Here is a 25048-nt window from a genome sequence, read left to right as displayed (position 1 = left end):
TTTTTTTTTTTTTTTTTTTCTACTTTTTTTTTCGCAGCCAACCTTCCAATCTCTTTCAACCGCGATGCCCTTGCCTTCATTAATGAAGTAGGCGCGAATAGACTTCCTACTCTTTTCCTCTCTGTCTGCTTGTTCTCTCAACACCACTCTCTTCTCTTTTTTCTATTTTTTCCCTCACATCTCCGCTATTCTTTCCATTTCGATCGTCTCGCTCTCAGTCTGTTTCCCTCGGGGTTGACTCGCAATCGACACTAATTCCTGTCTCGTATGACGTCGATGGATTCGAGTACGTTCGTGTTTGAACGAAATCACTTATATTTACGCATACACACTGGTCTCCTATCTTTCGACTATATCTAGTAACGTTTGGACATGTGGTCAACGTTCGGAATTGATCGGAACAGATCGGAACTGATCGTGGCCACTCGTAATCGTCGTATATCGGAAACGTACACATACAAACTTTTAATATTCGTGGAGATATTTTTGGGGAATCTAGAGAAATCTAGAACTAAAACAAACCAGAGTTGATATATATAAAAAACAATTGAGGTTTATTTAATAATTTATTTAAGTCATGAACAATTTTAAGATCGCGTTAGAATTGATATTGAAGAATAGTGGAGGAAAAGCTCATGGTCGTATAACCGGACGAATTCGAGGTTATATTCGCACACTACTAAACACACGCTATATATACACGCACACGGATAGATGGTACGGATGAAGATGCAGGCAAATATGACCGTATATGCAAGTAGACGTTCGCGCATACACTTGAGGCCAGCGTAAATATCCGTTACACATATGTGGATAGAGAACAAACAGATATAGAGTTGGTAGAGTTAGGGGGGTGTATCCACGAATGCGACGCATCATTTTTCAGTTGGAAAATGCGAATTCAGCCGCGGCCTGAAAATTCACATCGAGGCTTCATAATGCATCCGACTGCTATCACCGACGAGCTGACAACTATTCCGATTCCACTCCTTCTTTCTCTTCCTCTTTATTCTTCTCTTGCATTCGCTGATTCTTCCTTTTTTTTTTTCATCGTCTAGCCAATCTTGCCTCCTGCATGTTCCTATCCTCGTTTCTACGATCTCTTGCGGTTGGGAAAGTACTTAGAGATATAGGGAGTGTGTTTAAAAATTGATGCCTATAGTTGCTTTCGATTGCAGTAATCAAACGATGCCGCAAGTTTAAATGAAGGTAACTCGATTTTCTTCTTGTGCTGTGTAATCAACGGCGGTATGGTGCAATTGTAATTATGTTTTTATATTTGTTTGCGTTGTAGAAGGAAAATCTTTTAATGTTTTTGTAGTGATAACATTGAATTGAAAGTTTTGTTTAAAACAAATTTTTATTAATTGGTTTATAATGTCAGATGTATAAATTAACTTAATAGCTTTTTATATGAAACTAAATTTTATAAAATAATTAATATTGTGTTTGAAAAAATTTAAGTCTAAATGGCTTTAAGAATCATATGAAGGATTGATATAATTAAATTTAAATATATATGAGATTATTTGATGTTTCATATAATATATTATGTATTATATTTAAACCGTGTAATTCTACGTCTTTGATATTTATTAAGGAATTATATAAATTCCAACTTCTTGTTTTCATTATACGTTGTATGTTTGTGACTTAAACTTATACAAGATATAATAGTTTGAAAATATATGACTGTTACTGTTGGTCGTTGGCTTATAGCGTCGTTCTTTATTCAATAATTATTCGTGTAGCTTCGCGTGTTGGAAAAACTAAGGACTATATTTTTAGTACAAACCATATTTATCGATTTTTACCGTTGCAAACATCGTACCCCGGATTCGAGATACAAGATGTTCGACGATTGCAACTTTATTAATAAAACAGTAAAATTAAACGGTTTCTCGTTTGTACGTGGCACTACTTTCGAATTTGAAATCTAATCCTGTTATTGACAAAAACCTTTTTAATATAGAGCTTCTTTCGTGAAAAAAAGGAAACGTATTTTAGGCAATAAAATTTCAATGCATTATGCCAGGTATCTTAAAATTCATAGAAATAGAATTTTAAGTTTTTTAATAGATTCATGTTAAATTTTTCATGTGCAAAATACCAAGAGATATTATTTGCATAATTCTTTTTTTTGGAATAAGTGTAATAAAAAGTATTTTAAAATTTTAATAAATAATAAGTGAAATTTTTTCGTTTAAGTTGGAATTGGATATACATATATATACATATATTAAAATTGAAAAATAGTTCATGAACTTTTAAGCTTTAAACGAACAAATTTTATTCATTTTCTACACACTTTATTCTTAAATAATAAAGAAAAATTTTCATATAAAAAAACTGATCAAGTTAAATATAAAATACATTAATATTCAGTATGGAAATGATTATTGCTTATACATATTCCTATAATATTATTATTGGATCGATCTTTTTAACATATTAAACCATTGTATCCAATTTGATTCTAATATTTGTATATAATATTCATAAACATAAGCATAAAATTTATGCAACTTTCTTAATATCCAAATATTTTTCCAACCTTAATGTAAATATTATTTAATTTATTACTTTTTTCTAAAAGAAACTATATATGCATTACACGTGCAAATTTATTTTTTCATTAACTGCAACAAGTGTTTGATATATTATAAAATAATCGATATTTAATAACACATGAATTATAGCTTAACAAAACTAAAAAAAATCATATAAAAGAATGAAATAATATTAATATAAATACATAAACGAATTCATTGTGAAAATTATTTCCTAACAGTAAATGATATTTTTATCGTCGGTCGGTTCCGGTTTATCCTTCGTCTTGTTCCAATGCAGCGGAAGATAAAATGTTGACGTATCCTCGTCATGTGGACAAAGATATCTCATTCATATCTGGTAACAGGCGATCATTGTTTCTACGAACAAGCTACCCACTCTTTTCCATTGCTACGATAACTCGACGGCGTTGCGTCGAATTTGTTTCGCTCAATTACCCATGGCTGTGCTCCCTTGACGCTGTGCCAACCTTTCTGTTTTAATTTCGTCGCGGTGCGCCACGCTCCTCCGACAGGGAGCTTCCCTCTTTATGAAACATTGTGCGCGTGTGTGCAGTCTGTCTCCGTGAAAAAAAAATTAATCCTTCGGGACCTTATTATTTTTGATTCCAACGAGTAAAGTAACTTTTATCGCCGCTTTTGTCGTTGCATTAGCTAACTCATGTTTCTGTGATTAGATCGAGCAGGTATAATTTTTTGAAATTGACGTTCCAACTATTGGTATTAAGGTTAGGTTATTATGTTTGTAGAACTGTTGTCGAGTTGTTGTTACATCATCGTTTATTTTAGATCAAGTTTGTTTTTCAAATTGTAATTTCAAGAATAAATGAAATTTTTTGAAATTTACTTTCAATTATTTATATTAAAGATAAGATTGTGTTTCGACTCTTGATATTAGGATTACCACATTTATAGAGCTGTCGAGTTATTGTTGTATCATCGTTTGTTTTAGATCAAATTTCTGTGATTTCGATTCAATTTTTTGAAATTGGTATTCCAAAATCTTTAGGATTAAGATTGTACTTGATAAAGTACTGTGTTTTGTGATTTTTTTGAAATTGATGTTTCAGCTTTTGATATTAAGGTTAGGATATCTGTGATTGTAGAGTTATTTGTTGAATTGTTGTCATTTTTGGTATTAAGGTAGATATTGAGGATATAGAATTATCATTTTTTACTTTAGCTCAAGCTTCTATGATTTTAAGTATCCACAATTTTTCTTCTAAATTAATGTTCTTGCTTTTGATATTTAGATTAGGATACCTATGGTTATGGAACTGTTATGAAATTGATTGAGATAACTTTGCAAATTCGTATCTATATCTAAATAAAATTGTAGAAATGAAAATTAAGAAATGATTGTGATTCTATTCTAGGTGGAAAATATAGATATGCAAATTACTTCTAAGATATATTTTGATTCAAAACTGTTTCTTTTACTATACTTTTAAGTTAAGTTCTTGTACTTAAGTAAAAGTTGCATTTAAAATTGTGTTGTATGTTTCCTCAAATTTAAAATTTTATCAATAACCTAAGTCACTTAAACTAATCTAATCTCTTTAATCTCTTTTTAGAGATTTATTGTTATAAAGAAAAGTGAATTAATAACTTAATAACTTAATCAACATAATTTTAAAATTAATCTTTTTGATGTGAAATCTATTGCTATATCTAAAACAGTTCAATATTGTAACTAGGTCTCCTCACAACACATTGAATGTAGACAGTAGAATTGATTTGAATTTCTTTTTACTCAACTCAACTTCTCTTTTATTTAAAGACTTCAGTCTACTAATCAAAAGCTAGATCCTTTAGAAAATTCATGTTATTCAATACAAAGACTAGAAGAATTGCATTAAAATAGAAGAAAGAGAATATCAAGTTTCCTTTACAAATATAAAAAAGAAATAGAATTTGGTAATTTTCAATTCATTGATTTCAATAATTATGTTTCATTTTTTTTTCTTTCAATTTTTATATTAAAAATCATATGATTATTTTTTAAAGAATATCAAAGATCACTAGAAATTTCGTAAAAATATTTTTTGTTAATTAATATTCATGATTATTTTCTTCATATTTATAGAAAAGAAAAATAGAATATTTAAATTTTGCATGAAATTCTAACGTATTTTGAATTAAAATTTTATTGCACAGTATCTTTTTAAACCGTTAATATGAGAAATTACAGATTACAATTCATTCAAATTTCCAGATAATTTTCAGAAATGATCGTGATGTTTAATTAAAATATCATGTCTTTTTCTTTCTATAAGAAACAAAAAATTAAACCTATAAAAAAGATAAGTGAACAACGTTATCAAAATTAGAATGTCATTAATCCGAACAATTACTAAAATTTATTTTCAACAATTTCTTTGGATTCACTCGTAGAAAGGGTAGGTTCGATAAACGGTGATAGAAACGAGAATCCTCCAACGAAGCGGAAACGAAGTTGCCGGTAATTGTACGAAACGTAGCGGGCGATTCTCACGCAACAATTATCGTGTATTTCTCTCGTGTGCATCGAGTTTTCACCAAGCGGATCACGGTCAATTCGCTTCCATATTTCTTTCGCACGCCCGTAGCGGAAGATCGTGCCATTCTATTTTATTACGCTTGTTAATGGCCTTCTCGAGCGATACTGCAAACATCGAAATAAGCGAAACAAGGTAATTAAGAAACTTTCCGCTAAATTTCCTTGTCGTGCTACCAAGAATATCGAAAGCCGTTGAGAATGAATGTTACCGCCTGAATAAATAAAACGTATCGATAAATAAAAATGTAAAGTAACGTTTTAAATTCGAAATGAGAGGATGTATTGGATAGAGTAAATCGAGAGAGCAAAATGTTGAATTTTTCAAATGTATTATTATATATGTTTATTTTTAAAGATAAATTAAATAATAGGTTTTTAAAGATAAATTATGATGTTGATACGATAGTTTGATTAGATTAAATTTAACAAAAATAGAATTAATTATTTAAATTAGATTCAAGTTAAGATTAAGAAATTTTCAATTTTTTATAGATGCGTATTACTGAAATCAAAATTCAAAAATTCAGTACCATTAGTATTTTATAAATATATAGAAATTTAAACTATATAGTGTTTTTAATTTTTAGTACATTTAAAATATAATTTATATTGAAAATAATTGTTATACACTAAAAAAGTAGTTTCATTGAATATTTTATTGAATATAATATTTTTAATTTCAATTTTTAATTTCAATTTTATTTTCAATTTTATTGAATATAATATTTTTTCATTTACGAAATTACAACCTAACTTCAAATCGAAGAAACTTATTTTTTTTTATTTCAATAATATATCTTCTTCTACGAATCTTTCTCTATGAAAAAAAGACTACTTCAAAACTTCATTCGAATTCACTATAAAAAGCTTCTTTTTCTTGCACTTTCGTCATTGTAACGATATCTGAACAACACATCATCCTCAAACGATTCGAGGCCCCTCATCTCCGACGACGAGGCGACGATCGAGAGCCATTCTGCGCGCGAGTTCAATTTACGAATTGCTTTCCTTTTTCAGTCACGTGTCGTCCACTTCGCGGTTCAACATGCGGAAACGAAATTCGTATTGATTAATCTCTTCGAAATGGTCCGTAAAAAGCTCGTATCGTAGTCGTTTTATCAAGATAACGATCAATTCCGTATCCATGACCTCCAAGTAAATGTTCTATAAAAATAAATTTTATATCATGATTTAATTTAATTAATTCCATTTTGCGAGAGAATGTACAGTCACGTTTATAACGCTCATTTGATTAGATATTTAATGATAAATGAATGTTATAATTGATATAATATGATATTGATATTAATCAATTTAATGTTTCAACATAGTGACGCAATATGTGCGTCATAGAAATTTTATATTTTATTCTATAGCGTATACGGTTGCGAATGAATTTTTTTAAAAAAAAAATATTAGAATGTTATAAATATTTTCAAATTATATAAAATGATGGAGATTCTAACGAGTTAGAATGAAATAAATAATCGTTATGAAAATCTTATCGAAATTTAGAATTTTATAATTACGATATTAAACATAGTCAAACTGAGATTATGTTTAAAATTAGCAAGTATTAATTATAGACGAGAATATATATTTACTTATATTTTAAATTTTTAGATATAGATACATATATATATCGCTGATATTATAAAATCAGAGAAATTACTCGAGAAATTATTTTTAAAAAATAAAATATTCGCCTATTTTTCAATCTTAAAAATTGAAATTTTTTTTTAAATAAGTTTCTCACATTTCTCTTTTAACGCGTCGAACGCGTAAGAATGGCATGGTGGAACGAGTTTTTATAACTTTCATACGCAAGATGGCTTCCTTAAGGATTCTGTTTACGGAGTTGTTCGAACCGTTTAAAAGTTTACCGTTCACGAAACGACATTCTTGCTTGCGTTACGTCGATGCGTTTGCTCGTATATAGCGTGAGAAGCTCGCTGTGATTGAGGGATCATTGGGGAGGTTATCTAGATGTTCTCAGAAGAGTTCTCTTCTCTTCCAACTTGTTTTACGGGATTTAAAAGATGAGAGGTAACTTCTTTCGTGCTTCTCAGATTTTTCTACTCATCATATAATTTTGAATAATATAGAATATCATTGAATTTTCGTTTATCGTTTCATATATGCAATGAGACATGTGAAATTTAATAATTAATATTTTAAAATATATGTTAAGAAAGATGTAATGTTTTTGATAAATCGGATGTATGTATTAGAATGCAAAAATACATTAAATTCTGTTATTTTTGAGAATATTTTTTGTAAATGGAAATTACGTTGAGAATAATTTTTATTCTCAATGCAAAAAAAAAAAAAATATTGAGAATAAAAATAATTCTTAAAAGTAATTTTTCATAGGTTTATTGTCAGATATATTCTTAAAATATTAAAAATTTAATATATCCCGAAATTTAGTATTTTATGTATCTATGTATCTATGCTTCATTATTAGATAAATCAAAAGATTTTGTTCTATATTTTACGTATACAATAACCTTTTCGGTACGATTGTCGACTTTAGTCGACAAACACCGAATAAATACGACCGATCCCCAACTTTAGTCGACAATCACCGAATACATACGACCGATTGTTTCAGTGCGTAGTATACTATAGCAAACGTCGCGTCGCGTCGTATCGAAGAGGTTAAGGTTAATTAATCAATTTGAAATCGCGACAAATAATTTTTAATTATTTAATATAATAAAATATTAATTGCAAAAAAGTACATTTTATTAAAAAAAACTACATTTTTTATTAAAAGTATAAAGATATATTACGTTCTCTTAATTTTTCAAAGTCTTTGTTTGAAAGTATTGTATTATTTCTACTTACATTTCCAATTCCATTACGGTTAGAAAAATTTCGAATTCTTTTTCCTTCTTTTCATCATTTTTTCGCGATATGGACAAGGATGTTCATATTGTCGCCAATTTCTAAAATAAATATATATGTATTGCGATCCAGAGGAATGGTTGAAGAACGTCGAAACGAAATTACGATTTCACGTGTGACGATGAAACTATTTTATTTCTTCTCTGCGAGGTTATGTAGCCAGTGAATTTGCTGACATTCGACGGTCGTAAAGTTTTTACACGAAACAGCGTAAATTTAGCGAAGAGAAAGAATATTTTTGAGAATATTATACGCAAATTGATACATCGAAAAAGATTAAATATTGTACATATAATTGATTTCAATACGACAACAAAATAGAGGTACAGTAAAATTCGATTTAAATCGAAGTGGAAATATTTTTCATAATAATTTATTATTCATTCTGAATTTTTTATCATTTTCACTTTTTTTCTTTTTTTCATTTTTTAATATTAAAAATGTTAGAAAATAATTTTTTAATAATTTTTATTATAGCTATGATATTATATATAGCTTTAATATTATATTTCACGAATAATAGTGAAAAAATAATCGAAAATATAGAATAAAATTTTTTTCATTGAGATTTCAAATACAAGGAAAATTGATTATTTTTTTATTTTAGATACAATACATCTTAGATTTATTTTCATATCTATATCTAAATCATCTATCGATAATTGATACAAATTAAATGAAAAAATTTTATTCTATTATTTTTTCACTTTGTATCAGCATCTTTGGCACATTCTGTGTACAAAACAATTTTAGAAAATTTTTTGCGAATTCTCGTATTTTTACAAATATTCCTCTACGAATTTTATTTAATATGTATGATTGTCAGAATTTTTTAAAATTCGAGAACAACTTGCAATAGATTTTACTCTCAAATGGACATGTAAAAATTTTTTACGCTGTTAAAAAAATAACAAAATATTAAATTTTCAACAACGAACAAAGTTATCAGAAGCATCGAACAAATTATTCTTTATTTTATAGGCAAATTAATCTATGGCTTATTATAATTTCATTTCGCGATTTGTTCAAATTGTTAAAATATTTTGTTAGATAAGGGAGAGGAGATTAACGCAGGATACACAAATCAAGAAAAGAATCACGCGCCAAGACTCTTTCCAATTTACGCGGATTCGTTCGGCGGCTTTAATGCAATCATACTTTCGAACGTGCAAGTTTAACTTCTTGCGAAGTTAATTTTCTCCGGTTGCACGTCGTTGATTCCGGGAAGAATCGAATAAATGTACAAGATGAATGCGGAAAGAGGGGACTTAGACGGACAAGTGTGGAATTTTTATTCGTTTCTGTATTTATTTTATCGATTTTCTTCATTGATTAAAAGCTACTTGTATTTTTTTTTTTTTTTTAAATAGAGTGAATATAAAATAGCGATTTATTTAAATTCCTTGCGAAATGAAATTTTTACAATCCTGAGTTCTTTTTTTTTCAGAGATTTTTCTACATCGTGTAGCAAATAAAAAAATAAAAAAATTTTTTTTTCCTCATTTAAAGACACTGAACAATTTTTTCACGACTGAATACACAATAGACTCGAAGATTAAACTCTCCCCAAAACTTGCTGCACGATTTTATTTTATTGTATTCTATCAAATTCTTAAATTTTTGAATATTAGAATTAGACGACAAAAATTCAAAAAATTAAATTAAAGTTCATGAAATTCATATAAATAGAATTCCATTGTCATTTATCGAATGGTCAAATTTCTAAGATGCGATATTTCAATACGAATGATCGAATCTGAAATTGACAAGATTTTCCAAATTTCGAGAAAAGAAAATTTACAGAGATTACGAATATAGAAAAGAATTCGTGACACTTGCAGATGTCATCCGCGTGGTCCAGTCACGAAGATGATAAGTGGGCGCGAGGAGGGAAGAATGAAAAATTTCATTTTAAAGTACGCCAGGACCAAGCCATTCCTGTAAATTAAACTTTAATCAAAAATTCCCTTGAGCGTTCACTCCAACGTGTTACGATTCTGTGGTGAATCGTGCTTTCTCTCAACCTGCCGCGAATCGTCACGGAAAAAACTATCCTCTTGCAACTTACGAAACAACGTTATTAAATGAAATTTTGTTTACTTTTCGTAATAAGAATGGCTCGCAATTAATTTGTCTCTGCAGTCTTTGTTATTCGAAATATTTTAGAGAGAATTTTATGCGATTTGGATTTTTTATTTAATTTTTATTTGAAACCTAGATAGAACATTTTTTTTTTTAAATATTTCAAGATACTTTCAAATTTTTGATGATTTATTTTTATTAATGATTAATTTTGTTATTTTTATTTGAAAATATCAATGGAATATTTTCTAATTTCCAAAAATTTATGAAAATCCAAATAAATTTATCGAGATTCTTTACAAATTTTTTTAAAATTAAACATTCGAAATATATTGAAAACATTTTAATAGTAAACTAAAATCAATATTGAAGAATTTTATTAAATATTTTTCAATATTAAAATTTTTTTACAGAAAAAGAAAAGATTTGATATTTCACAAAGAAATTACTGCAAAATATATTTAATTGCGTTGGATCCAAGTTATCTCGTTTGAGTCTCTAACAAAGGTTTGCAAAATATTCATTATGTTATACATTTGCTTTCATTTTAATTCGTACGTAATTAATTACAGGAAAAATTGCATCATAAATTAAATTTTATCATATATCTTTAACAGATAATTGAAAAACATTGAAGTAATCGGGAGCAATTTTTAATATTCAACTAGAAAATTAATTTAATTTTCCATTTTAGAAAAATATAAACCTGTTGATTACACGTATTTGTACGAGGAAAAATAAATAAAAATACGATTAATATCTATGATATAAATGTTAATATCTTAAATCAATATGTTTTAATATCTCGATCTCTTAATTATAAAAGTTATTATTCGATTTTATTCCACGATTGCGGGTAAAGACATTTACAATTATCAGAAACCACGTACAATAATAAAAAAAAAAAAAAACATTTAACGTTTATTACTTTGACCTAAATAAATGCGAATGTTCCTCGATTATACTTGAATCTAGCTAAATCGTTTTCATTTAGCGTTGAAATTTATCAACGGCAATATTAATCCCGCCATCGTTTGAAAATATTTATATCGATGTTACTATTTATTTGATACTTTGGCCATGTAAAGCAATCATAATAATCATTTTAGTTAATATTTGCGTATAATATATTACGCCACTTGCTTATGAGAAGCATATAAATATTTATGTTGCTATATTATATAATAATTAATATCAATATTTTTTTAAAAAATATATTAAAAAATGTAAAATTAGAAAAAAGAGAAAAATGAAAATAATTTCTTTTTCAAGTATTTGTAAAAAAAAAAAAAAGAAACAAATCGGTATGTAAAAATAATTTAAATAAACTGAAATAATTGAAATAATCGAAATTCTTTTCTTCGAATTTCACACAAGGTATTTGTATTTCCTTTTGAATTTTTGCCTTTGTTTTTTTTCATTTCGTATTTTATTAATAATAGTATCGTAGTCCGATTCTGAAAAATTTTTATCGAACAAAATATCAAGAATCAATGTTGTCAAAAGCGTGTGTCAAGTTGGTCCTTTACCAGTCAAAATTGAATCAGTATTAATGTCGAATGCAGCTATCAATCTCTATCTCATCAATTTCTAAACGAATGAATTTCGATATTGATGATTAATCGCATTAAATGTCGCCGATAATTCTAAAAAATCTTGTCGATGAATCTTATATAGATAAAGAGAAAATGAAAAAATAAATTTAACTTGAAAACTCAAAAATCGAATATTGTTGATGTACAAATAAAGATAATTAATTAATTTAATTTTCTTTTCGATAGTACAAATCAAAATAGTGTGCGATGTAGTAGCGATCGATTGTTGCAAATTAACATATCAGAATCGTTAGATGATTATTTTAAGGATTATTTAAATTAAATTATTATTTTTTACAACGATATAATTGAATTTTATTATTCTAACATAAGTTATTTTATAATTAGAGTTAATATATAATTGGATATATAAAGTTTGGATCGTTGAAACAATTTATATTTTAGAATATTTTCTTTTGATTTCTTATTGCGTTTCTTATTGCGTTTCAAATATTAAAAACGTACGTTGAGATTCGGGATAGATCGGAAGAATTCGGATGGCATCGGACATAATCACAATTCTTTCGTATTATTCGCGGTCTCTAGACTCAATTCGGCTCAAAGGTAAAGCGGATAGTCCGATTTCGGCTTGGTTCGATGAAAGTCGGATGCAATCGGTTCTATAGCCCGAGATTCGACTATTGAAAGTACATATACGTTTCATTTCATTTTATAAGACGTAGTTAAAGTTTTCTCGAGTCCGAAAAATATTCAAGCATCATTAAATGAAGGTTAAGGGGTATTTTCACTTTCAACAATCCAATTTTACAAACAAGAGAAACAAATTATTTTAATAACTCGTTTGAAGACCTCTACAAACTTGAAGAATTTCAAATAAAATCTTCGAAGTGCTGAAGTTCTCTTCGTAAGAGGTTAGTTTTTATGTTCTTATCATATCAATATCATTACTATTATTATAAATTGCTCTTATATATATTATATTTGATTTCATATTATTATTTTTATTATGCTATTTTACATGCATATTTATATTTTACATGCAGAGAAATGAATAATACATTATTAGTGATGTGAAAATTTTATTTTCTAAAACTAAACGCCATGTCTGAAATGCTTGGTTAAATAATATGTTAATATTAAGGTTAGAGTTGAATTTCAAGCATATTTTGGTTGTAAATTCGAATATCGAATTATGTTGTCAATATATATCATAAAATATAGAAATATCATAAATGTAATAGTAATTTCAAGATTAAATATCATAAAATATATATAGATTAAATTAGGTTAATGTATACGTAGGTTTAGATTATTTAGCTTAGAAAAAAGATAGTTGTTCAGATTCAATTTCGTGAATAAGAAATATTCGTGGATGATATTTCATTTAACAAGTTTAATAGAGTTTAAATTGAGAACAATAGGATTGCAAATACTCTGTGTGGATTACATATATATATGCTTCGATATCGAATATTACTTAATGCACTTTGGGAGGTTAAGTAATAGTACTAATTGAAAACCTTTCTATTATTTATATTGATGTTCTGTAGTGACTCTGATCGATATGTTCTGTAAAAGTAAAACACCTGTTGAATTTTCGTAACAATAAATGTTTCGTAACAATAAAATATTTTCCTTTAAGAAATATAATCAAAAAATAGAAATAAGAAAAATAGAAGAAAGTTCATTAATTAATCAATTAAAATTGAACATCACTTATATAAAAATATATAAATTCTTAATATAATTAAATATAAATTCTTTCTAAAAATATAATTGTGTTGCAACATCTTTTCTATTCATTTTTTTAATTTTCAATCACTTATTTCTATTTTTAATAATAAAGCAAATATTTTTGTATTAGAAAGATTTATATATGAGCAAACGAACATCAATTTTATCGACAATTCATATTGTTTGTAATGTAAATTTTTCAAAAGATTATATTTATTTCGAATGTAGTAGAGTATCAATTTACTTCCATAAGATAATAAATTATCGCAAATTGTAATTAGCATCTCGAGCGTTTCATCATCAGTTAGTATTCATAAATTGAGAGATATTCCGGTTTTCATAAATTTTAATTATATATAGAATTGCATGTTTTTAATAATTCATTACCTATTTTGTTTATCATAATAAAATAGTGTAATAATTATATAATAAGCGTTCAATTATTCAACCGTGAATAATAATTACATTTAGATAAAAACTATTATCGTTTATTGATTTTGATCATTTCTATAGAGACATAATTAACAACTTATTCTTTTTTGGTATATTAAGTGTACATATATATTTCTTAATTTAATTTTTAATTTTTGCATAATTAAGTTTATAAAATATCTAATATCATCTGCAATACGTATTTTTAACGACAATAAAAATATATTTATTGATTTGCTCATAATAAACAATTGTAAAGATCGCGATACGACAAGTTATACGCTTTGTGATTAGCCAATGTCTTTCGTTAATCTTTTTGACAAAATCGAAACGAAAATTTTCAAGCAAAGGAAAATCAGGAATCATCATCTCATTGATTGACTTATATAGACGATTTTTCCAATTTCAAATCTGATCAATCAGAATACACGATGTATAAGCAATGCGTTGCAAACTCTAGAGATTCTTCTTTTCCTTTGGACAAGTAATTTTTTTCTGTGATCAGAATTCGAGGCATTATCGTATTACATTATTCGTAACTAATCATAATGCTCATTTTAAACTTCGCGACCGATTTTCTCTTTTGCGACCCTGTATTAGGTAATCCGTCCAGCGAAAAGAATCAAAATACACGGTGTACAAGCGAAAAGGGCAGCACGGCAAACTCTAGAGACCCTTCCTTCCCCCGGATAGAAGCGTTACGTTAGGTTAATGCAGACGTATGAATTACTGTCACGTAACGGTAAGGTTTTCTGAACGGGATGCGTAATTTGTACCGGTGGTGGTTGCAGCGTCGTGAGATGAATAAATCATCCGGCACTTATCGTGGTTAAACTTTTCGAACGTACGAGATCCGCTTGCGGTTCTCGTGTGTGCACCTTGTGTCGGTTTCTTCTTTTTTGTTTCTTAGAGAGAAAGGGGGTGGGAGGGGGAAGGATCCAAAACCGTCGAAAACGATTTATACCTGTCAGAAGGAACCATTGCGGATTCTGTTGTTCTGAATTATTGTTTGTTTGACATTCTGATCTTCTTGGGCCGAGAACTTTTTCCTTTACCTTTCTTTTTTTTTTTATTTTCACCGCTCGATTCAGCAAGGGATGAAAAGGGAGGAGAAATAAAAAAAAAAAGAAAAATCCGAGGAATGAATATTTATCAGCCTTTGGCCGGGATTAGCCGTGGTAATTCGTACGTGTCTCTGCTCTTTTGCTGGATTACATAAATTTGGGAAAAGTACTACTCTCTACCTGCAGAGATTTCTACGATGCTTCTTTTTTTACTCGAATGAAGATTATTGTGCCTGATACTTCCGGATAATTCTTTTCATTTATGCAACTTTTTTTTTTCTTCTTTTTACCTTGAATACATAACTTTTACGGGAAATTTTACACGAGAATTAGGACCATTTATAATATCTTTTACTTCTTTTTCAAAAGTTATGCGCCGTTAGATCACTAGATCCTTTTAAAACCGTAATTATTGTATAAATTTCTATCCGCATCTAGCACATTTTCCGAATAACATAATATTTTACTTCGCATTCCAAATTTTTCAATCAAATTATTATTTATTTTTAATTTCTTATTTATTTTTTTATTATTTATTTTTTTATTTATTATTTATTTCAATTAAATATCGAATCAAATCGCTACATAGTCGCAATTATCTCCAGTCCCAAAACTTCTTCAAGTTTTTCATAAAAAAAATCTTTCATCCTCTCGTTCACAATCCAAAAATATTACCTAAACTATCCATCTTCAGGAAAATTCCCTTTCAAACTCTCGTCGAATTCTTTTCTCAATCCTCGTTGTCCCGATTTCCAAGCATTAGTTGATCAATTCCACGATTAATAATGGTAAAAGCTGTTTCCGGACGAAACCGCGTAAAGAGCCGCGGATTCGACGATGGGAATAAACCGCGATTCTCGTGTTCGTTTTCATTTCACGAAAAGAAGGAAGTTTTTGCCCGCTGTAAAACAAGTTCCAGTTCTTTCCACGGAGTTATACCGTGTTTTAAGAGGGAAGTCCGTGAAAGCGACTCGGTGGCCCCTCCCTATCATTCCTTCCTTTCCAATTTGTACAACCCCGTTCGGATGGATTGTTTTGTGTAATTAAATCGGTCGTGGTCTGGTGATTTTTCCATCAGAAACAGTAATTCCACGTTTGATGTAGGTGACGAGTAAAACTTAAGGGTAATTGAATTATGAGAAACAATTTACAGGCGGAAGTTTTGAATTTCTCAATTTCGAAGGGCGAGGGTGTTAATGTAATAATTGTGAAAGGCAGAGATGTTATATTATTCGGGAGGAAGTTTGGAATTATTAATGAAAAAAAGTTAGAGATTATTAATATTTTCGAATATAAATAGAATAGATATTAAATTGATATATTAATTATATTCAAAATGAATTATTTTCCAAGTCGATTATTTTTATCGAGAATCTCATCTTTTTTTTTTTTTTTTTTGTTTCTTTTTCTGTTCTGTAAATTTGGAATGATAAATTCATATCGTAAAACAATTTTTATGGAAACGAAATCATTCAATTTATAATTATCGACTGGCGAGGATCAATATTACTTAGTAATAAATTATAGAATGACAAATAATAGCTACGTGACAGTTTTTGTGATATAAATTTACAACTTTTTTTTTTTTAATACTTGGATAGTGACAAGGTAAATAAGTTTCCGTTTATAAGCTTCATTCTCATAATTTTCTTCTTAAAATGAAGGAAGAGAAGTTTCGCGATAAAATTTGCTGGAACTTTCACATTAAACAGTAATTCCGCTCGTTTCTGCATGTGAATCTGCTTGAGAATAATGACTCGATTAGATGGATATATAATTCCAGTCGAATCGTTTAATATGATAATGTGCTAAATGGTCAATGAATTTACATGCATTTTATTTTTGTAAAATATTTTCTGCTTGTCTTGTTAATATTAGAAAAATATGTACTATTAGTTGCATAGAAATAATAGTTTATATTTTAATTTTATATTATAGATTAATAGTACATATTTGTTAAAGAATAAGGAATTCTTTAAATCTTCATAATATCATTAAAAATCTATTTAATAATGAAATATTGATTAATAAGTAATTCTGAATTCTCATAATTTTTGAAAGATTAATGATTTAATGAAAAAATTTACGGAAAATAAAATGAATTATATTAATTTCTGAAAATTTAAAATATTTGGACTAGATTTGAATAAAAATTTAATAAATTTTTAAATTAAAATATATACAGAAAGAAAATATATATATATATAAAATAAACAAGCAATATCTTGGATACTCGATCTAATGACTGTTTGAACAATTAAAGCAACAAGAAACCACGAAGCACATCTAAATTTCTCATAGAATGTGATTCTCTTTCAATCCTTTTTCATTCGATTCCTGTTAACCATCTTTAAGTTCAAAGCGTCCGATTCGATTCAAATCTAGAAACCACTTTCTTAACTTAAAGTCTGTTGACGTGAACCTTGTATACTATCATGAATCAGATCTGACCCTTACATAATATCTTCAATTCAATTTCACATTCCTATCGCTGAGGATTTCCAGATATCAGTGTGTTAATTAACTTCTTTGTGAATTAAATAAATGTTAAAATTATTAATTGAAATTATTATTATAAATTTGTAAAGTATATGAGTGACTTAGAATTGTTTATAATCATAATTCATAAATTTTAGTCAGATTTCGATCTCAATATAATTTATTATTAATTATAGAGAAAAATATGTATGTATGCACTTGTATGCTTTTAATAATGCTTTTACTTAAAAATAAAGAATGCTAGGTTTGGTTGTATTTGAAATAATATTAAGAAATAATATTAAGAAAGAAAATAATATTAAGAAATCTATAGAATTATATTGCTTCTGATTAAAAGTCAGGATTTTTAATCTTACATATGTAATTTAACTTCTTAACAAATTAGGTTACATTCACAATAATTATATTTATTCTTTTATGTAACATTATAAATGCATACATGAAAAAGATTACATGAGCTACAAGATTCGTTGCCTTGCGATATAATGAATTAGAAAAGATGCATGTAATATTCATCTTTTCTTTCATCACTCGTATAATTCTACTCTTAACTATAATTTTAGCAAAACATTGAACTTAAAAAAATTTCTAATTATTAGTATATACATAAATAAAGCTCTTAATTCTTCCAAATTTTTTATAGTCGAAATATTCCCAACGACAATCTTTCCATTCTTATCTTCCTCTATTCAAAAATCACGAAGAATCACGAAGAGTCGCGAACAATCACGAAGGTTCACGAAGGATCGCGAAGAATAACGAAGGATCACGAAGTGTCGCGAAATATCGCGAAGAATCGCGAAGTATCGCGAAGGATCGTGAAGAATCGTGAAGAATCACAATTTCTCCATCTTTGTTTCGAATTATTGCTAGTTTACGAGCGTCCTGGCGGCTTGGCCAAGTATCTGTCGAGTGTTACTCTTCGCTCACTCGAATTTCGTTCGATGAGAAAGTGAAACGGGAGTGTGGGAAACGTCGACAGCACGTGGCGTGCGATACCCCATGACACGCGTAAATCACGTCACCAGGGGAGTTTCGCAACTTGGACTGTCTTGCGAAGCTCGAAATCACCGATATAGGGTGAACCCTGAAGGGGCGAGAGCCCGATGGGGGTTGAGTCAAGTTGTATACTCGTGCACGAGCATCGATACGTGGCAACGGGATGTGATAGGCGGAGGAAAGAAGGAAAGAGAAAAAAAGAGAAAGAAAGAAAAAAGAAGAGTCTTGCGGAGCACACGTGTGACCCATTCGTTTCGAAATGTTACCCCTCTGCCGACAGGAGGCCCCTCCACCACTTCTAAAGAGAGGAAAAAAGAAATGTTGGAGGGTAGTCACGCTTTAGGGGCATTTTTCAGGACCCGGTTGTCGGCCACCGTGTCCCCGGTATACTCGTCTCTTCGTCACTCCTCTCTCTCCATCTCGTGGTATCGTATGATGGATCTCGCATGTTAAGTATCGATTCTTTTGATTCTCTTTTATATTTCTTCTTTTGTTTTTTATATGTGTTTTTATTTCAATTGAAATTTAATAATTTTTGTATAATTTCAATCATAAGGCTTATTGTAATTTTGTGATTTAATTAGATATGTTACGTACCGATTGTAGTATGTAATAGCATAGGATAATAATATATTCATGAGGTAATACCGTAATTTAGTTGTAAACAGTTTAAGTTTGCATTAGATGAAGCGAGATGATTGTATGACAGAGATAGACTTGTCCCTTCATTTAACACAAACATAAATCGCTTATAACTTAATAAATAATCAAAATTTATATGTTTATTTTATAGTTAATCCTTCAAAAATATCCTATGAATATATTAATATCTTATACATAATAAATATTTTATTAAAATTTACCTAAGATGGAAGGAGAAAGATCAAATATTTTCAAATATTTTTTTATTCTCTTCTAAAAAAAAAAAAAAAAAAGAAAAAGGAAAAAAAGAGAGAAAGAAAGAAATAAGAGTACTACACGATCAAATGGTTTCGTCGATATCGTGTTCCGGGATTTTCCGCTCTTTGTTCCGAGCCGGAACATTTGTCAACCGAATCGCGCAACCGAGTCCAGCCGAACTCGCCCGACACAATTGCGTGGATCTTGTACACGAAGCAGATTCGACATTTTTACACTGTACTACGGATCGTTCGGAGATTTCGCGACTATGTACCATCTATTTATCACATATCTCGATACTCTCGATAATTTATTAGATATCAATGGCAGCGTACATTCCGCCATTCGATGATCTGTGGCCCAGAGACAGTAGTGGCTGCCTTAATCATAACCGTGCAAAAAACATCTATTTACCGTGGCCGTGACTTATCGTAAGCCGTAAGTCGATGGGTGTGAGCCGTGGGATGGTAGGCCAATATCATTCTCTAGGGAAATATTTCGTAGTTGGTGGAATGGTGCGCTTAAACGTGTTTACATGCACACCAAGTATTTTCTCTCTCCTTTTCCTTCCTCTTGTATATTTTCTCTCTCTTTCTCTCCTGTTCTTTCCTTTCTTTCGTTTTCTCCCTCTCCGGATAGTCCTTTAAAGGGTCCTTTTTACGGCCACGTAATTTTTCTCCGACAAAATTTCCTCTGATGGGGTGAGAGTGTAGCTATATAGGGTGTTTCGATTAAGTTGTAGTATTTTAAATAGGTTTCGATAGTTTGATACTACTGTTTTTTTTTTTTTTTTAAGTTTTTAGTAAGAAAGTTTAAAAATTAAAATGTCTTCCATTAATATTAATTTTCACTTCTTTTATTAGATATTATTTTCATGTTATATTCATTTGTTATTAAAAAATACACGATGCCATTTAAAAAGATTACTTTAACTTTTCATAAATTTATAATATAGAAATTTATAACAGATTGGAAGAAAATCTTTTTACTATTATCAAAATTGATAATTGTACATCTCTTACTTTTAAGGATTTATATAAATAATTCAATTGAAAATAAATTTTTTTTCCCAAAAAATTATTGCAAAATCGATGAAATACCTGTGCGGATGAAGTAAAAGGAAAGCAGTCCTCTTTGGAGGCTGAGATATTTATCGAATCAAACTTTTCCTTCAGGATTTTTACGATTCCCGCTCGCGGGGAAATTGATTCTCCGTATGTGTTTACGACATCGTCGATGCGGACGAAAGAATTTCTTATTTCCGTCGGATGAGATACGTTTCTTCTCTCTTTCCGTGCATTTAAATGGACCGATATCGCTTCTTAAACATAGAAATTGACGTATGGAGATAGGAAAGAGGAAGTAGAGAGGAAATTATTGCGCGATTAACGAAACTGATTGAGTGATTTGGAATTCATTAATTATCTCGTTTCGTAAATTTGTCTCTATTATTTCATCCATATTTTACATATATTTTTGATGAAATGAACGTGGCAGGAATTTTTGAGTAAAATTGAGTAAATAATTTTTCATCCGTGTTTACCTGTTTTTAAGGATACAGAAATTTAAATCTTTTTTTTATCTTTATTTCAAGATTCCCCCCTTTCCCGCGAACTTTGTTAATTCTGAAACGTTTTATTTAAATTTACTCCATCGAGGACTTTGTTTTCAGCATCTCTCCTCAACTTTTCCCTCTTAATTACGATTTAATTAGCTAATTGGTTAATTTTGAAAATAAGTTTAATAATAGACAAGAGGTGATTAATTACTTTTAAGATAACGTGACTGGAGAAAGGAATTCTCTTTGTCGGTGGGATCGTTTCATTCTCCTGGATGCTTTTTATCTTCAATAGTAAAAAAGGTTTAATTAATTGTACTGTTCTTATTAGCTCTTTCTATTTGAACATATTAAACGACAAATTAATACAACATGTGCATCGAATTACAGTTTTTATTTCACGAAATGTGATACGTAATTTTTATTATTAAAATATAAGTTTTAAAAAATTTTCATCAAGATATTAAAAGAATATTTAATTAGATTAATTTATGCGAAGTATCCTGTTCTAAAGATTAAATATAAATAAAATTATAAATTTTTTATTAAAGGAATTTTTTAAAAATTAGTTTTTTATTTTATTGAATAAAATGAATAAAATAAATATTTTTAAAATAACTAAATTTTGCATTTCCTTTAAAATTATTTTTTAAATTTAAAATATTGGAAAATATTTAAGAAACAAATATTAACTGATAGATTGATTAATCATGGAATTAAAAAAAAAAAAAATCTTTTCTTCAGTAACAATATACGTATCTGATCTGATTGTTTATATTTCAGAAGAAAATATGAAAATTCGTGGGTGGGAGATTTGGATTTGGTTAAGATTTTACCTAGATATGGTAAAATTTTTATGCTCTAATCTTTGAAGCTTTTGTATGGTTATTTTCGATACACGAGATCTCGCGTTATCATGAAACAGAATTTTTTTAGGTTTTCCATTTATTCATCAACGAGGATTGCTTTTTTATTGCTTTCATACAATGCATCTATTTTTTTTTCTTCTTTTTTTTCTTTTTGTACAAATTTCTCTATCCCCTTCTATGATCCAATCATTATTACTTAATGAATTTTTAATTCGTATTCATATTTTATTCATATTTTTTTTTATTTATCTTCAATTTTTCTCGTTTAACATGGTTCAAAGGATAAAGCTATACGTAAAAAAAATCATACGAATCGCGCAACGATCGAAATTCCATCTTTCAGAAAATTCGAGAATTTTAATACCACGATGATGTAATTAACTTTTCAGAAACCAAGCATTTCGATCGCACAATTTTCAATCGAAACGTTTAAAAATAAAATTTGATTTGCGCCCAAGTGGATCCAAGTCCACTATGGAATATTAATATTATCACCTCGACAGTTAAGTTCTATTTCCCTATTCAAACATTCTCGACTTTTTTTTTATCGAGTCCAAAAATCCCTGAATCAATTCGCGATTCAAATATTCGATATTTCCACCTGTTAATAGGAACATTTAACGAAATTTTTCTTTCGTCAAGATTCCTTGTATAATTGATTCGTTTCTCTTTTTTTTATCACCCAGTGTAATAATATCGATCGATGGAAAATGTTCCTCGCGTATAAATGGTATAAATGAAATTTTCATATGTCGTATCCGGATTCGTGGAGGAAATGAAATAACTTTCCACGCTCGGGTCAAAATTCGTCAGTGATCGTGTTGAGTGGATTTTTAATTAAAATACTCGATCATTCGAAACGTGTCGCGCTTAAAAACCTCTTTCTATTTTTCACTCGCTCGAATTTATGTTTGTTCTCTTTATTTTTTTTACCATTCCGTTAATTTTTCCTTTTCGTATTTCGATTGGATAGAAGGGAAGATTTTTCTGAAAAAAAAAAAAAATAAATAAATAAAATAAAATAAACGCAATTAAAATTATTATTATCCCTATTTCTCCTCCCAGTTTCTCATCTTTATATCCGTGGAATATATATTTTTTTTTACGAATTTTCGATCGAGGAGAGAGAAATAGTTCGATTCAGAAAAATTTGGAGGAAATTCTAATTGGAATTTTTGCCATGTAAATGTATGACATTTATTAACGAAAACGTGATAAGCATGCTGGAAAAACATATTTATATTTTATGCGGATTGTGTGCTTAATTAAAGCGACAGCATTATCAAAAAGTGATTATGCGTCTTTAGAAATTTGGCACGAATTCAAAAATATTTACTTTACAAATTTTCTTCGTCAGATATAAAATTGTGTAAAATTTTGAAATGAAAATTTTCATTTTCATTTTAATAATAATAATTCATTGTAAATATATACAGTATAATAAAATCTCTGACGTCGCAGAAAATTGTACAGAATACGCAGAGCGATAAATGTCATTGTTTAGATACCATGATATTTTGTAGTTGGTTCCTAGAAATTCGAGTGTACGCAAACCGACGACAGCGATTTCACACCGATTTCACACCGATTCGAGCAGACTTACGCGATTACGATTACGACCACCGATAAGCCCTCCCTTCTGCTCCCTTTCTCCAGCTGTTACAATCGATTGTACATCGGTTGTTTACGCCAGTATTGGCTGGTACGCTGATAGCAAGATCGTTCTTGGTTTAAGCGAACGAGACGGTTGCCTAGGGCGAGAAAATTTAGGGGATTATCCTAATTTCGGATAGCTCTTCTGGGAACAATGTTCCTATTTTTTCGTGGATACTCAATCTCTTAAATTCTCCTCTATTTCGAGAGATCAATCTTTTGGGCGGATGATAGCTGTGCAACTTTTAGGTGGATTGTCATTATAGGACCATTCGATTTATTCCATAAGAGTTATTTAAGAATATTTAGGGATATTTATTCACTTATATGTTCGCTCTGATTGGTAAAAATTTATTTCTGTCGAAATATTCATTTGATTTTTTGATTTTGTTGGAATAGTGATTTTTTTTTTGAAGATAGTGAAATGCAGATATAGGTTATGTGATATTGGTGAACTTCATTCATTTATAAGAACTTTGATGTTTTTAGAAGTCAGTTTTCACGTTATATTAATTAATTCACCTGTTGATGATGGTTAATGATTGGCTGAATCCACTTAAACTGCCAGTGATTGATTTGATTTGACTAATAGTCGACTTAGTCGACTAGTCGACTATTACTTGTCTAATTAATTGCTGATCTATTTTTCTGATTATGATTATTCTATTTATTGCACTATGATTGACCTGTATTTCTCTGTGATTAATTTATATTCTGTTCAATCATTAATCTATTATTTTTGTCGCTATGATTATACTGTTTATCTCTATTTGAATTGCCAAAGATTGAGCTGTACTACTTGTATAATTGATTTATGTTACTTGTCTATATTATTTATCCATAATATTCATTTTATTTATTTTTCTATGATTATATATTGATTTATATCCTAATTTAAAAATCACTGATTTTCATTATGATTTTTTTATCTCAATATAACTGACTTATACTACTGAATTATCATTCATTTATATTATCTATCTATTCTATTTGTTTCATTATGATTGATTTATACTACTGATATAACCAATTATTAATTTATACTATATTTGTCTTATTCTACTTATCTAATCTCACTTTATTCCATTTATTCAATAAAATGCAGATGGCAATATATTCAATAAATGGCAGTAGATCCGCTCTTTACATAATTTGGTAGTACAGTTATTCTATGTTTCGAATAATAAATTATCAAACTTTATTCTTAATTCAATTATTTAAAATTTTATCCATCTCTAATAAGTTGTCATAAATAGGATAAATAGAATAAAATGTCACATAATTAATAAGTAACGAGTCAAATGAGTGGAATGATCTATAATCGGGCAAATAAAACGAAATATTCATTATCCTGACAAATATTTTCATAAATAATCTCAAACTCATAAATAATCTCAAACTTAAACGATCCTATACAAATTTCTCGAGAGTCTCTCAGTGTATCAATGTATTCAACAAAGCAATGATTTCGCTCAGAGCATCGAAACGTCTAGATCCTTCCAAAGTTTCTCGCACAAGCTACAATAACGTGTGATTATCGTTTCACGCTCGACTTGGCCGAGCAAAAATACGCTATTCAGCAACTTTTTGTCCTCGTATAGATACAGAGTGTAGCTCTCTCTGCCACTTCTCTCCCCTCCTTCCTACGTTTAGAGAAACGGTTGAAGCACACGTGCTGTTATT

The 25048-nt window shown here is 28.9% G+C and overlaps 1 protein-coding gene across 6 annotated transcripts in view; it reads left to right on the top strand.

Annotated features, from left to right (window-relative positions):
• Nucleotides 1–1154: 1154 nt before the first annotated feature.
• The window catches only part of LOC122711753 (arginine kinase-like), a 60526-nt gene continuing 36632 nt past the window's right edge, over nt 1155–25048 (top strand). For 3 of the 6 annotated variants that reach the window (XM_043930808.1, XM_043930784.1, XM_043930778.1), the window contains exon 1: nt 12249–12568. The gene's annotated coding sequence lies outside the window, so the exon portion shown is untranslated. Of the gene's footprint in view, nt 1210–3077; nt 3257–4801; nt 5243–12248; nt 12569–25048 lie in introns of those variants that run through there. The other 3 variants (XM_043930826.1, XM_043930790.1, XM_043930817.1) reach the window with 3 other exon arrangements.

The sequence above is a fragment of the Apis laboriosa genome, unplaced genomic scaffold (genome assembly GCF_014066325.1).
Source record: "Apis laboriosa isolate Shangri-la unplaced genomic scaffold, ASM1406632v1 scaffold112_cov148, whole genome shotgun sequence".
Classification (NCBI taxonomy): domain Eukaryota; kingdom Metazoa; phylum Arthropoda; class Insecta; order Hymenoptera; family Apidae; genus Apis; species Apis laboriosa.
This window is presented reverse-complemented; position numbering and strand designations above follow the sequence as displayed.